This window comes from Accipiter gentilis, chromosome Z (genome assembly GCF_929443795.1).
Source record: "Accipiter gentilis chromosome Z, bAccGen1.1, whole genome shotgun sequence".
NCBI lineage: Eukaryota > Metazoa > Chordata > Aves > Accipitriformes > Accipitridae > Astur > Astur gentilis.
Window position 1 is genome coordinate 39425942 of NC_064919.1, and position 11060 is coordinate 39437001.

Consider the following 11060-nt stretch of genomic DNA (forward strand, 5'->3'; position numbering starts at 1 on the left):
TCTAAGGTTTGGTTTTACTTCTCATTACCCTTGTTTTGACTTGATTGGTAGGAAATTAAATTGATTTTGTATCTCCCCCGAGGTGAGCCTGTCTTTTGTCCGTGACCATAAGTGGGGAGTGATCCCTCCCTGTCCTTGTCTCGACCCACAAGCTTTTCTTTATATTTTCTCCTCCTCATCCTACCAGGGCTGGGGGGAAGGAGTGAGCGAACTGCTTCGGCTGGGGTTAAACCACGACACATAACCATTACAGTGAATGTGACCCTTTAATATCAAGGCTTACTAGAACACAACTTCTGGATTTTTTTCCCTTTAAGACACCTCCTACCACATTCTTCTTGGAAGTGCTTGCTTATGTATTTGTGTACCTGTCAGTAATCATAACCTGTCTTCCCATCTCATAAAAAAAACCTTTTGTGATTATCAAAGGCTTTTCGATGAACTGCAGCATGAGGGCAATGTGACAAGCAAAGCAAATTGCAGCAGAGCCAGAACAAGCACTTGCTGTGAGTGACCTGCACTACTACTGCTAATATGACAAAATTTTGTACTAGCACATTACTGAAACCAGTCCAAATTCCCCAATTGTTCTGCAGGCAATTTGTTTAAGTAGGAAAGCAGCACTTAAGGAATACTGTGGAGAAGGAAAATGCTGCACCCTTAAGGTTACAATGTGAGAAGTAGACCAGTCTTTTGAGAGTTGACAGCACATACTGTCTATCTGAAGGGCATAAAACTGCAAGGTAGTACAACTTATTCATGGGGAGGAGAGAAAGCCTCAAAAATTCAAACAGATCATGCACGATCAGTTGAAATCATGCCACTGTTTTCTGATGGCCCATGAATCCAATAAAAAGTACAATCAGATGTTTCTTGAAGAATCAAGCCATAAGAAAGTGTTCTCTCCCCACTCAATGCAGTTATCTTTATCATTTTAATGCTGACGTTGCTAGTCAAAACTTACTTCTTTATTATTTATTCCTTTTCTTATTTTGACCTAAACCATGCTTGACTTCTGGCTACAAGGCAGTGCATCTGTTGTGGTTTAAGCCCAGCTGGCAACAAAGCACCATGAAGCCGCTCACTCACTCCTTCCCCCCAGCCCTGGTGGGATGAGGAGGAGAAAATATAAAGAAAAGCTTGTGGGTCGAGACAAGGACAGGGAGGGATCACTCCCCACTTATGGTCACGGGCAAAAGACAGGCTCACCTCGGGGGAGAAACAAAATCAATTTAATTTCCTACCAATCAAGTCAAAACAAGGGTAAAGAGAAGTAAAACCCAAATCTTAAAAACACCTTGCCCCCACCCCTCCCTCCCTCCTGGCTGAACCCCACTCCCAGTTCTCTCCACCTCCTCCCCCTGGCCTGCAGGGAAATGGGGCATGGGGGTTGGGGTCAGCTCAACATATCTTGTCTCCTTCCTCCTCAGGGGGAGGAGGACTCCTCACCCATTCTCTGCTCCACCATGGGGTCACTCGCAGGGGAGACAGTCCCTTATGGATTTCTCCAACATGAGTCCTTCCCACAGGCTGCAGTTCTTCGTGAACTGCTCCAGCGTGGGTCCTTGCCACGTGCCGATCTTCAGTCACAGATGACTCCAGCGTGGCCTTTCTCATGTCGTCCCGGCCATCCTGGGGGGCATCCCCTTGGTCTGGTGTGGGGTCCTCCACAGGCTACAGGTGGGCATCTGCTCCACTGCTTACCTCCATGAGCTGCAGGAGGACAGCACCATCGCTGATGGGCTTGGCTTTGGCCAGAGCCGGGTCCAACTTGGAGCCAGGGAAGCCTCTAGCAGCTTCTCACAGGAGCCACCCCTGCAGCCCCTCCCCCGCTACCAAAAACCTGCCACACAAATCCCAAACAGCATCATTTTCCACATCTTTAAAAAGAAGGGACACCATATTTGCTTAATGCACTTTGAAAACTTCAGTTATGGGGGAATCCTGAATTACCAGAACTGCACGTAAGCCAACTTTCTCAGTAGCCAACATTGCTCATCCCCCAGGCCCTGGACCTCAACTTGTATGGACATTTTTCCTTTGCAAAACTTCTCTGAAGTTTAGCAGATAAGTGCTTCCAAATTGCAGCAAGAATAACCATGTCTCTTCCTCTGCAAGGTTGTATCACCCACCAAAGCTAAAAAATGTATCACTGTGATCACAGAACAAGAATATTTTAAAGATATGAAGCTGCCAATGCATTGTTTCAAACTCCCATTACAAGTTATCAAGCTCAAAAAGAAGATGCTAGGCCGTGTCAGTAAGGGCAGGATGTTATTGCCAAAGAATGAATAAGACCTCTGGAGGTCACATTGTCACATGTTCATGCTAAAGCAGGGCCACAAATAGCTGTTTGCAATGGACCACATCCAGGCAGCTTTGATCTCCAAGAACGGAGACTCCAGCAGCTCTCTGGGCAACCCATGCCTTATAAGCCCCTTGTGTTCATCTCAAAGTTGGACAACTTGTCCAGAAGGATGCTGTGAGGGACAGTATCAAAAGCCTTGCTAAAATCCAGGAATGTTACACCCAACCACCTTGCCTTCACCTGCTAGGCCGGTGACCTTATCTTAGAAGGATATCGGATTAGTTAGGCAGTACTTGCCCTTTGTGAACCCATGCTGACTGTACCTAACGATTACATTGTCCTTGAAATGCCTTTCAATAGCACCCAGTTGGATCTTCCTCATAATTTTTCCAGGTACTGAGGTTAGACTAACAGGTCTGTAGTTTCCTGGATATTCCCAGAAACACAGTATGGGAATGGTTCAAAGCTGTGTCAGGGGAGATTCAGACTTGATATTAGGAAGCATTTCTCTAACAAGAGGGTGGTCAAACACTGGAACAGGCTCCCTAGAGAGATGGTCGATGCCCCATGCATGTCAGTCCCTTAAAAAGAGTCATTTGGACAATGCCCTTCATAATGTGCTTTAACTTTTGGTCGGCCCTGAAGCGGTCTGGAGGTTGAACTAGAAGATTGTTGTACGTCCCTGCCAACTGAACTATTCTATTCTTCTATTCTATTCTATTCTATTCTATTCTATTCTATTCTATTCTATTCTATTCTATTCCCCTATGCCCTTCTTGTAAATTGGAATAATGTTCAATAGCTTCCAGTCAGTGGGGACGTCCCCAGACTCTCAAGACCTTTGGTAGGTGATAGAAAGGCATCCTGCAATAACATCTACCAGCTCCTGCAGTACTCTGGAATTAATCCCATGAAGTCCCATGGACTTATGAACATTCAACAGATACAGCTAGCACCTTAAAATTTCTGTGTCCACAAATGGAAAGTTACTGTTTCTGTAGACTGGACAGCCCAAATTCTATCATTAGTAGTAAAGACTGAGGCAAAAAAAGCATTTAATCCCTCTGCTCTTTCTGTATCCTTATTTACTAGGGGACCATCTTCAACAAGTATGGGTCCTCTATTTTCCTTAGACAGGAAAGGAGGCTGAGGGGCAACCTCATTGCTCTCTGTGGCTTCCTGAGGGGCCCTGGAGAGGAAGGTGCGGACCTCCCTGGGATCCTGTGACAGGATGCATGGGAATGGCTCAAAGCTGCATCAGGGGAGGTCCAGACTTGATATTAGGAAGCACTTCTTTACCGAGAGGGTGGTCAGGCACTGGAACAGGCTTCCTAGAGAGGTGGTCGATGCCCCATGCCTGTCAGTGCCTTAAAAAGAGGCATTTGGACAATGCCCTTCATCATAAGTTTTAACTTTTGGTCAGCCCTGAAGTGGAAGAGGCATTTGGACTGGATGATCGTTGGAGGTGCCTGCCAAATGAACTAGTCTTCTCTTCTGCTCTGTTCTATTCTATTTGTATTTCTACTTCTGTTCCTATTTCTACCCTATTTCCTTGTGCCCTTCTTGTAAATTGTAATAATGTCGAGTAGCTTCCAGTCAGCGGGGACCTCCCCAGACTCCCAAGACCTTTGGTGGATGATTGAGAAGGCTCCTGCCATAACATCCACTAGCTCCTGGTGAGCCCCAGCAAGTCCTCGTGGACTTAGGAACATTCAGCTGATGCAGCCGGCCCCTTACAATTTCCGTCTCCGCAAATGAAAGTCACTGTTCCTGCAGTTGTGGTCCTCCAAATGGGAGGACTGGACAGCCCAAGGTCTACCATTAGTATTAAATACTGAGGAAGAAAAAGCATTGAATGGCCCTGCTTTCTCTGCATCCCTGTTTGCCAGGGGACCGTCTTCCTCAAGTATGGGTCCGTGGTGGGTTGGCCCTGGCGGGACGCCGGGTGCCCACCAAAGCTACTCTACCACTCCCCTCCTCAGCTGGGCAGGGGCGAGAAAATACAACGAAAGGCTCGTGCATCAACATAAGGATAGGGAGGGATCACTTGCCAATTACCATTGCGAGGAAAACAGCCTTGATTTGGGGGAAAAAAAATCATTTATTACCAATCAGATCAGAGTAGGATAATGAGAAATAAAAACTAAATCTTAAAAAAAACCTTTGCCACCCCTCCCTTCTTCCCAGGCTTAACTTTCGCCCTGAATTCTCTACCTCCTCCCTGCTCCAAGCAGCGCAGGGGGATGAAATCCTTGGACCTCCTCTTGCTATTAACATACTTAATAAAATCCTTTCTTGCCGTCTGGCACAACAATAGCCAGTTTCAACTCTAGTTGAGCTTTGGCCTTTCGTGTCTTCTCCCTGCATATGCGAACGTCATCTCTGTCATCTTCCTGCGAAGCCCGACCTTGCCTCTAGTGATCCTCCAACCTCTGTTTCCTCGGGAGTTCCAAGAGGAGCTCCCTGCCAAGCCAAGCTGGTCCTCGGCCCCGCTCGCTTGCCTTGCGACACGATGGGATGGCCTGCTCCTGTGCTGCTGAACGGTGGCTCTTCAAGACTGACCAGCAGTCCTGAGCCCTGAAAAGCGGACTCCCCGGGGACCCTGCTAAGGATTCTTGGGCAGCCCTGCCCTGCTGCTTGGGAGTGGGAGGCTGGGAGAGCGCGAGGGACGCATCGCCTCTGCAGCACTTGGGTGAAATGACATCGCGGCGCACCCCGAGAAACCCCCCTCCCCTTTGGCTTTCCCGCACTGCCCAGAGAGCGTTGGAAAGCATTCCCTGCGGTGGGTTGCTCTTTGGTCGCGAAAAACACACACGTCCTGCAGAGCATCATGGTGTTTATTGAAAGCAGAAGAGGCGGATGCTGAGGGGCTGCAGCTACCGCCTGCGGTTGCGTCGGCGCGGAGGAGCCGGGCGCTCGCCTGCAGTCGGCAGGCTTGGCTGCTGAGAAGCGCTGGGTGCAGGAGCCTGCTGGGAGGTGGTGTTGGAAAGCCTCTGCCTCCGTGCACCGCTTCTGCCAGCCGAGGGCTGGTTGGTGGTGGGCCGCGGGCGCAGGTTGTAGCGCCGCTGCGGGGACCGGCTGCGGGCCCTCTCCATCGCCATTGTCCTGCGCAGGCGGGCGGGCAAGCCGACCAGGTACTCCTGGTAGTCGTCGTCCCCCCGCACGGAGTGCAGCAGCTGGTCCAAAGGCTGCCTGCAGAGTGGGCACTCGGCTACCGTCCTGGCCCACCGCTTGATGCAGGTGAAGCAGAAGCAGTGGAGGCAGAGGGCCGCGTAAGCTGGCTTCTTGATGTCTCCCAGGCAGATGGGGCACTGGGAGACGGCAGGTTCCTCCGCCGGCGCTGCCTGGGGCGGCTGGCTCGTGCCACCGTCCCTTGCAGCAGAGCTGCTCTCCGCCATGTCCTCCTCAGCACCCGACGCTATGTCCTGCCAAGAGAGACGTGCAAAGCGCTGGAGCTTGTCTGGCAGTGGGGGGCACTCGGGCTTGCTCTCAGCCCACCGCAGGATGCACGGGTAGCAGAACCGGTGGAGGCACGGCAGAACAAAGCTGGCCTCCTCCCAGCTGCCCAGGCAGGTGGGACAGCGGTCGACCCAGCTCCGTGGCCACGCTCTCCACGTGCTGCGGCGGGCTGGGGGGAACCAGGGACGCGGAGCCGCTCCCTCTCACCAGCGCTGCAGCAGCCGGTGTTGCACGAGAAAAGGGAGAGAGGGCAGGGTCACTGGCTGGCCTGGGGAAGGGGTGGAAGAAGTGCCCAGTTCCCTCAAGAAGGAAACCCTCCCAGCTCCCCAGGCTGAGGCGTCCCCTCCCAGCTCACCTCTGCTGCTGCAAGCGTAGCTCCTGGGTGCCCCGGCTGCCTGGAGCTGGCAGGGCCGGGGAAAATCCTTCGACGGCTCTGGGGTCAGGCCCTGAGAGCTGCACGGAGCAACTGCCCGTGCACGACACCAGCGCCAAGGCCTCGCTCAGTGCTCCAGACCTCGCGATCTGCTCAGCTGGAGTGTGGGCACGAGCCAACTGGGGGGAGCATCAGCGCCTGAATATAAGCAGTGAGGGTCGCCTGGTCACAATCCGTTGCTCGGCGATGTCACAATCCGTTGCTCGGGGGTGTCATAATCCATTGCTGGGTGACATCACGACAGGCCATCCTCGCCCACGGCGCTCGCCCCAGCAGCGCTGCGGCCCCAGCGCACGCGTCTGGGGCTACCGCAGCACCACTGCCCGCTCCATCCCCCCCTCTCTCGTCTTGTGCTCGGCACCGGTGTTCCACACCAGTCATGGAGGCCTCGGCCGTGTCTTGCCAGGGCCCCATCAGGTCACTGTGACTGTGCAGACGTCTCCAGGCACCTACGGCAAGAAGGTTCATTTGGTAACACATCGTGTCTCCCTTCGTCACTCAACACTCCAAACCTTGTGAACTCACTCAGCTGGATTGCAGGCATGAGCTGGTTGGGTGAGGTTCAGTTCCAGAATATAAGCAGCGAGGGACGCCTGGTCACAATCCATCACTCAGGGACGTCATAGCCCAACACTTGGAGATGTCTCAGTCCATCCCTCGGTGACATCAGAACTCATTGCTTGGGGACTCGTTGAAATCAGAACCCAATGTCCTCAGCTGTTCCTCACAGGACATGCCTTCAAGCTCTTTAACAAGCTTTGTTGCCGTCCTCTGGATGCGTTAAAGTACCCTTACATCCTACTTAAATTGTGGGGCCCAGAACTGCACACAGTACTCAATGTGAGGCTGCACCAACTCTAAATACAGTGGGATGATCACCTTTTTTGACCAGCTGGTTATACTGTGTTTAATGCTTCACATTGCATGTATGGCTCCATCTGCTTAACTTGCCATTTCCCTGCGAAAGCTTAAAAGTTGATCAAAGACTTGCATGAACCAAAGAGTCTTATGATTCTCAATAACACTATGATCTTCACAGAAATTGAGCTGTCACAAGCCTTAAGAATAGTAAGCCTTGAGTGCAGTAGCAGGATTTGCACTGCAAAATGGATGGAAACGATGTTTTTCACAAAAGGTGTGTGATCAAATTCTCTGTTGGTGTAAATGGGCGTAAATTCTGCCAGAAATGGCATCTGCTATGCATATTGTGCCTGTAGGAGAAGGAGAGAGAGAATGAAAAAGAACAAGATTAACTTCCAGTAGTTTTTTCAACTCTTTTTTTCTAGAATGCACATGTTCTCCCCTGCTGACTGCCACCATGTAGTCATAATTAAGCACAAAGGTCTTGAGGGAGCAAACAATTGGCATTTAAATCATTTTGTCATTCCAGGTGTCCTTTAACTCCAGTGGAAACCTGCCTCACTGTCATCCCCAAATTCTCTCCGGCAACAACCATGGCACAAATGCACCATTGCTTGGAAAAATTTTCCTCCCCCTTCCTCCCTCCCACTCCTTTCCCAGCAAATCTGGAAAGGTCTAAGTGGAACTGCTAGTGTCAGTTTACCTTAAGAGTAGATGGCAGGAGATACTTTCTGCAATTCCCTCAGGGGAAGGAGAATGAGATTGCACAGATCATCTGCCCAGTCACAGTGCTTTATTAGGGGAGAGTGCCTCAGTAAGTCCCCTACTACAGCTATTACAACAATGAGAGTCTAATCTGATGATCAGCGAAAACACTCTGAACAATCCACAAACTTGGAAAATGCCACAAGGATTCTTTTGATTCCTTAAGTTATGGTGTAGCCAGAGAACATCTTTTTCCTTGTTCCTATTTTAAATAAATAATAATTTTAAAAATTTACTCTAGTCACAGTAGTTTTTCATATGTTCTGAAATTCTGCTTAGAGGATGCAGAATTTTAGGATGAAATCCTGTTAAGAAACCCAAATAAACAGCAGTGATGCTAATACAGTGTTACTGAAAAACAAGAAGTCACCATTTGCCCTTTGCAGAGTTAGAGAAATCCACTGGGCAGAAAGGTGGCAGAGTTTAGATTATGTACACAGTCTAGGAGAGAGAAAAGCACTATACTTAAATATTATCAATCTCAGTGACAGTAAGAATTCTTTTAAGGATGGGCATACTGACAGGCAATAATGCCAAGTATATGTAACATATGCCAATGTTTCTTGATTGGGGTTCAAAGGTTGAAAGAGAGATGACAATGAGAAAATTATTTTGAGCGACTGTATTTAGGTTTGGTTGCAACACATTTGAATTTTACTGTCTATAAATCATCTGCGTGGTAAGGATGCAGCAAGGACAAGCATTATCATCTAAAAGCTGGTCTTTCTTTATGCATTACAATTCCCGCGCTTATATCTTACTGGCTTTGTAGTGTTTCAAAGCTATTAGCTCTTAATTTGCTTTTATGTTGATAGACTACAGTACAGGAATACCAGTAGCAAATACACAACATTCTAATACTCATACGTTTTTCTTTGATCCAGAGTTAATCTCTGAAAAAATACTTTATAGGTAATCAACTATCCACTCCACACCCACAGTATTTCTGCTGAAATGACTTCTTGGCTTAATTGTATTTTATAGAACGGTTATGAGACCGGTTATCTGGTGACATATCATTTTAAAATAACATCCTGTTAGCTTTCAGGCAAAGCTTTTCAAAAGGCTTGTTCTCTGGTTATTGATAAAGCTTTTCAAAATTACCAGTCTATCAGTTATAAGAGACAGTTAAAATAAATTCACTTTCTGCTGGCACTTCTTGCTCCTAGCTCAGCATGTTGGCAGGGTGTGAGCATTGCCCCTGGGGTCATGCCCCAGAGAAGGTCCCTTCTCACGCAGCTGAAGCAGGAGGGAGGTCTGGCAGGGTAAGACACAGAGTCAAGCACACAGCTCCCACAGGAAAGGTCCCATGGTCAAGTGCTGGGAAAGGTCATTAGGCACACTACCTAAGACGTCCTTTTTCATTTCAGACCTTTCTTCTGTCAAACACAGCCTAGGACTTACTGTGACACTTGGCAACATGGTTTGTACTAGCCTGAAAAATTTGAGAGGAAGGACATGGTCTATCTGTGTACAGCAGACTGCAAAAAATTAAATTTAGGGGGAAAAAAACAGGTTTGTGTTCACTACAAAAAAGTCCTGTGTGTTCACTTGTCCAAGAGTCATTATGTACATTCAGAAACCAGCTGTCTTTCATGAAAGAAAAAATAATAATGATCTCTATAGTGATCATTTACCTAAAAAACTTCTCTATATAGAACAAAATGTTTGCAAGACCTTCCTGCCTTTTGCACCATTTGAGAGTTACCCTGCAGCACGTTTCTCTAACTCCTCAACTTCTGCAGTGCCCATCGTCCCAAACTGCTGCTTATCTCCTGCATATTCAGTCCACACTGGTTTCCACACTAATCCTGGAGTTTCGAAGGGCCTCCCATTTCCAAACTATCCTCCCCCTCTGAGTCTGCTTGTTAGAAAGCCCCTCAGCAGGGCCACATGAAATGCAGGCAGAGTGGGCAGGTGCTTCAGACAGCAAGCTGCCTATTTTTCCCACTCAGCCAGGAGTGGGGAATGGCCAGCTGAGCAGTGTGGAGGGAGCGTGTGGCACTGGGCAACCCAGCCCTGATGATTGCCTTCACAACCTCAAGGGCCTTGCCCCATGGCCAAGGGAGAGTGCAGGCGTGCAGGACGGTAGGGCACACACGCAGCCCAGCTATTGCCCTGCCTTTGGTTTCTCCTCTCCTGTAGCATGGGTGCCACATCCCATGCCAGCCCAGCACTGCCTCTTTCCTTTCCTGGTGCAAACCTGGAGGTAGCAGCCTTCTCCCAGCCAGCACTCACAGCAGCTGTCTAAGAGGTCCAGGGAGCTGGGAGATTGCAGTGCACATGTTGGGGAAACAAGGTGGTAAGCAGAAGCTGGAGGAGAGCAATTTCCAGCAGGGGTGGGAAGGGCAACTGTGTGGGCTGGAGAACAAATTTGCACAGGATGATTTGAGAAATACTCTCTCACTCTCAGGTATAGACACTCCAGCGTCTGCTGACCCTGCCAGCCTCCTCCTTTCTGATGGCACAAATCTAGCTTTGCTGCTCTGCTGCAGGCAGGAGTGAGTTACTCTGTGCTCTTCCACAGGAACCAAATTCAGCTGTGCCTGCATTGCTAGGAAGCCCTGTCCCAGGGCCACCTGCTGCGTGCCGTTTCCCTCCCCCCACCCCCCACCACCTCTTGGCATCCCACCCAGCACCTTCTGTACCTGAGATGAAATTAAGCTCTAAAAGCAGGATTTTTAGATCTGTTATGGTCACTTTCTACACCCTTCACCTCATGTTTCTCTTTCTCTCCCTGCTTACAAGCAGGCCGCCCTTTCAGTTATTAAAGTGGAATAATTCCACCAACATTTCTGGAGATACATTGTTTATCCAGCCATGATTGTCCAATTGCTGTGGACGTGGTTGCTTCTCAGTCAATATTTCATTTGTAAGTAAGCTACATAAATAACTTGACTGATGCAAAGTAGCAGGAAATAACAATGAAATATACTTTGAAACATACTATAGAGAACTTGTCTGTGCCAACATCTTTAGAATTAGAGGCCAAACATAGATTTCCTGTTCTTTAACTTCAGTTCTCATCACTGTTTTGCAAGCATTTACCCATAACGGATTGTTCTGTTTTATCACAGAAGATGGCGGTGATATGAGCAAAATTAAAACCCAGGATGGTTGTATCTTCACACTAAGATAGAGCAGTACAAAACATAGGAGAGAAGTAATTGGGTTGGTGGTTTTTTTTCCTATAGCATAAACTATCTTGAAAATACACCAAAAATGGCTACACCA

At 48.7% G+C, this 11060-nt stretch overlaps 1 protein-coding gene across 1 annotated transcript in view; it reads right to left on the bottom strand.

The window, feature by feature from the left end:
- The window catches only part of LOC126035974 (uncharacterized), a 97910-nt gene extending 91739 nt beyond the window's left edge, over nt 1–6171 (bottom strand). Inside the window, exon 1 of the mRNA XM_049795151.1 lies at nt 6123–6171. The gene's annotated coding sequence lies outside the window, so the exon portion shown is untranslated. The remainder of the gene's footprint in view (nt 1–6122) is intronic.
- Nucleotides 6172–11060: the final 4889 nt, after the last annotated feature.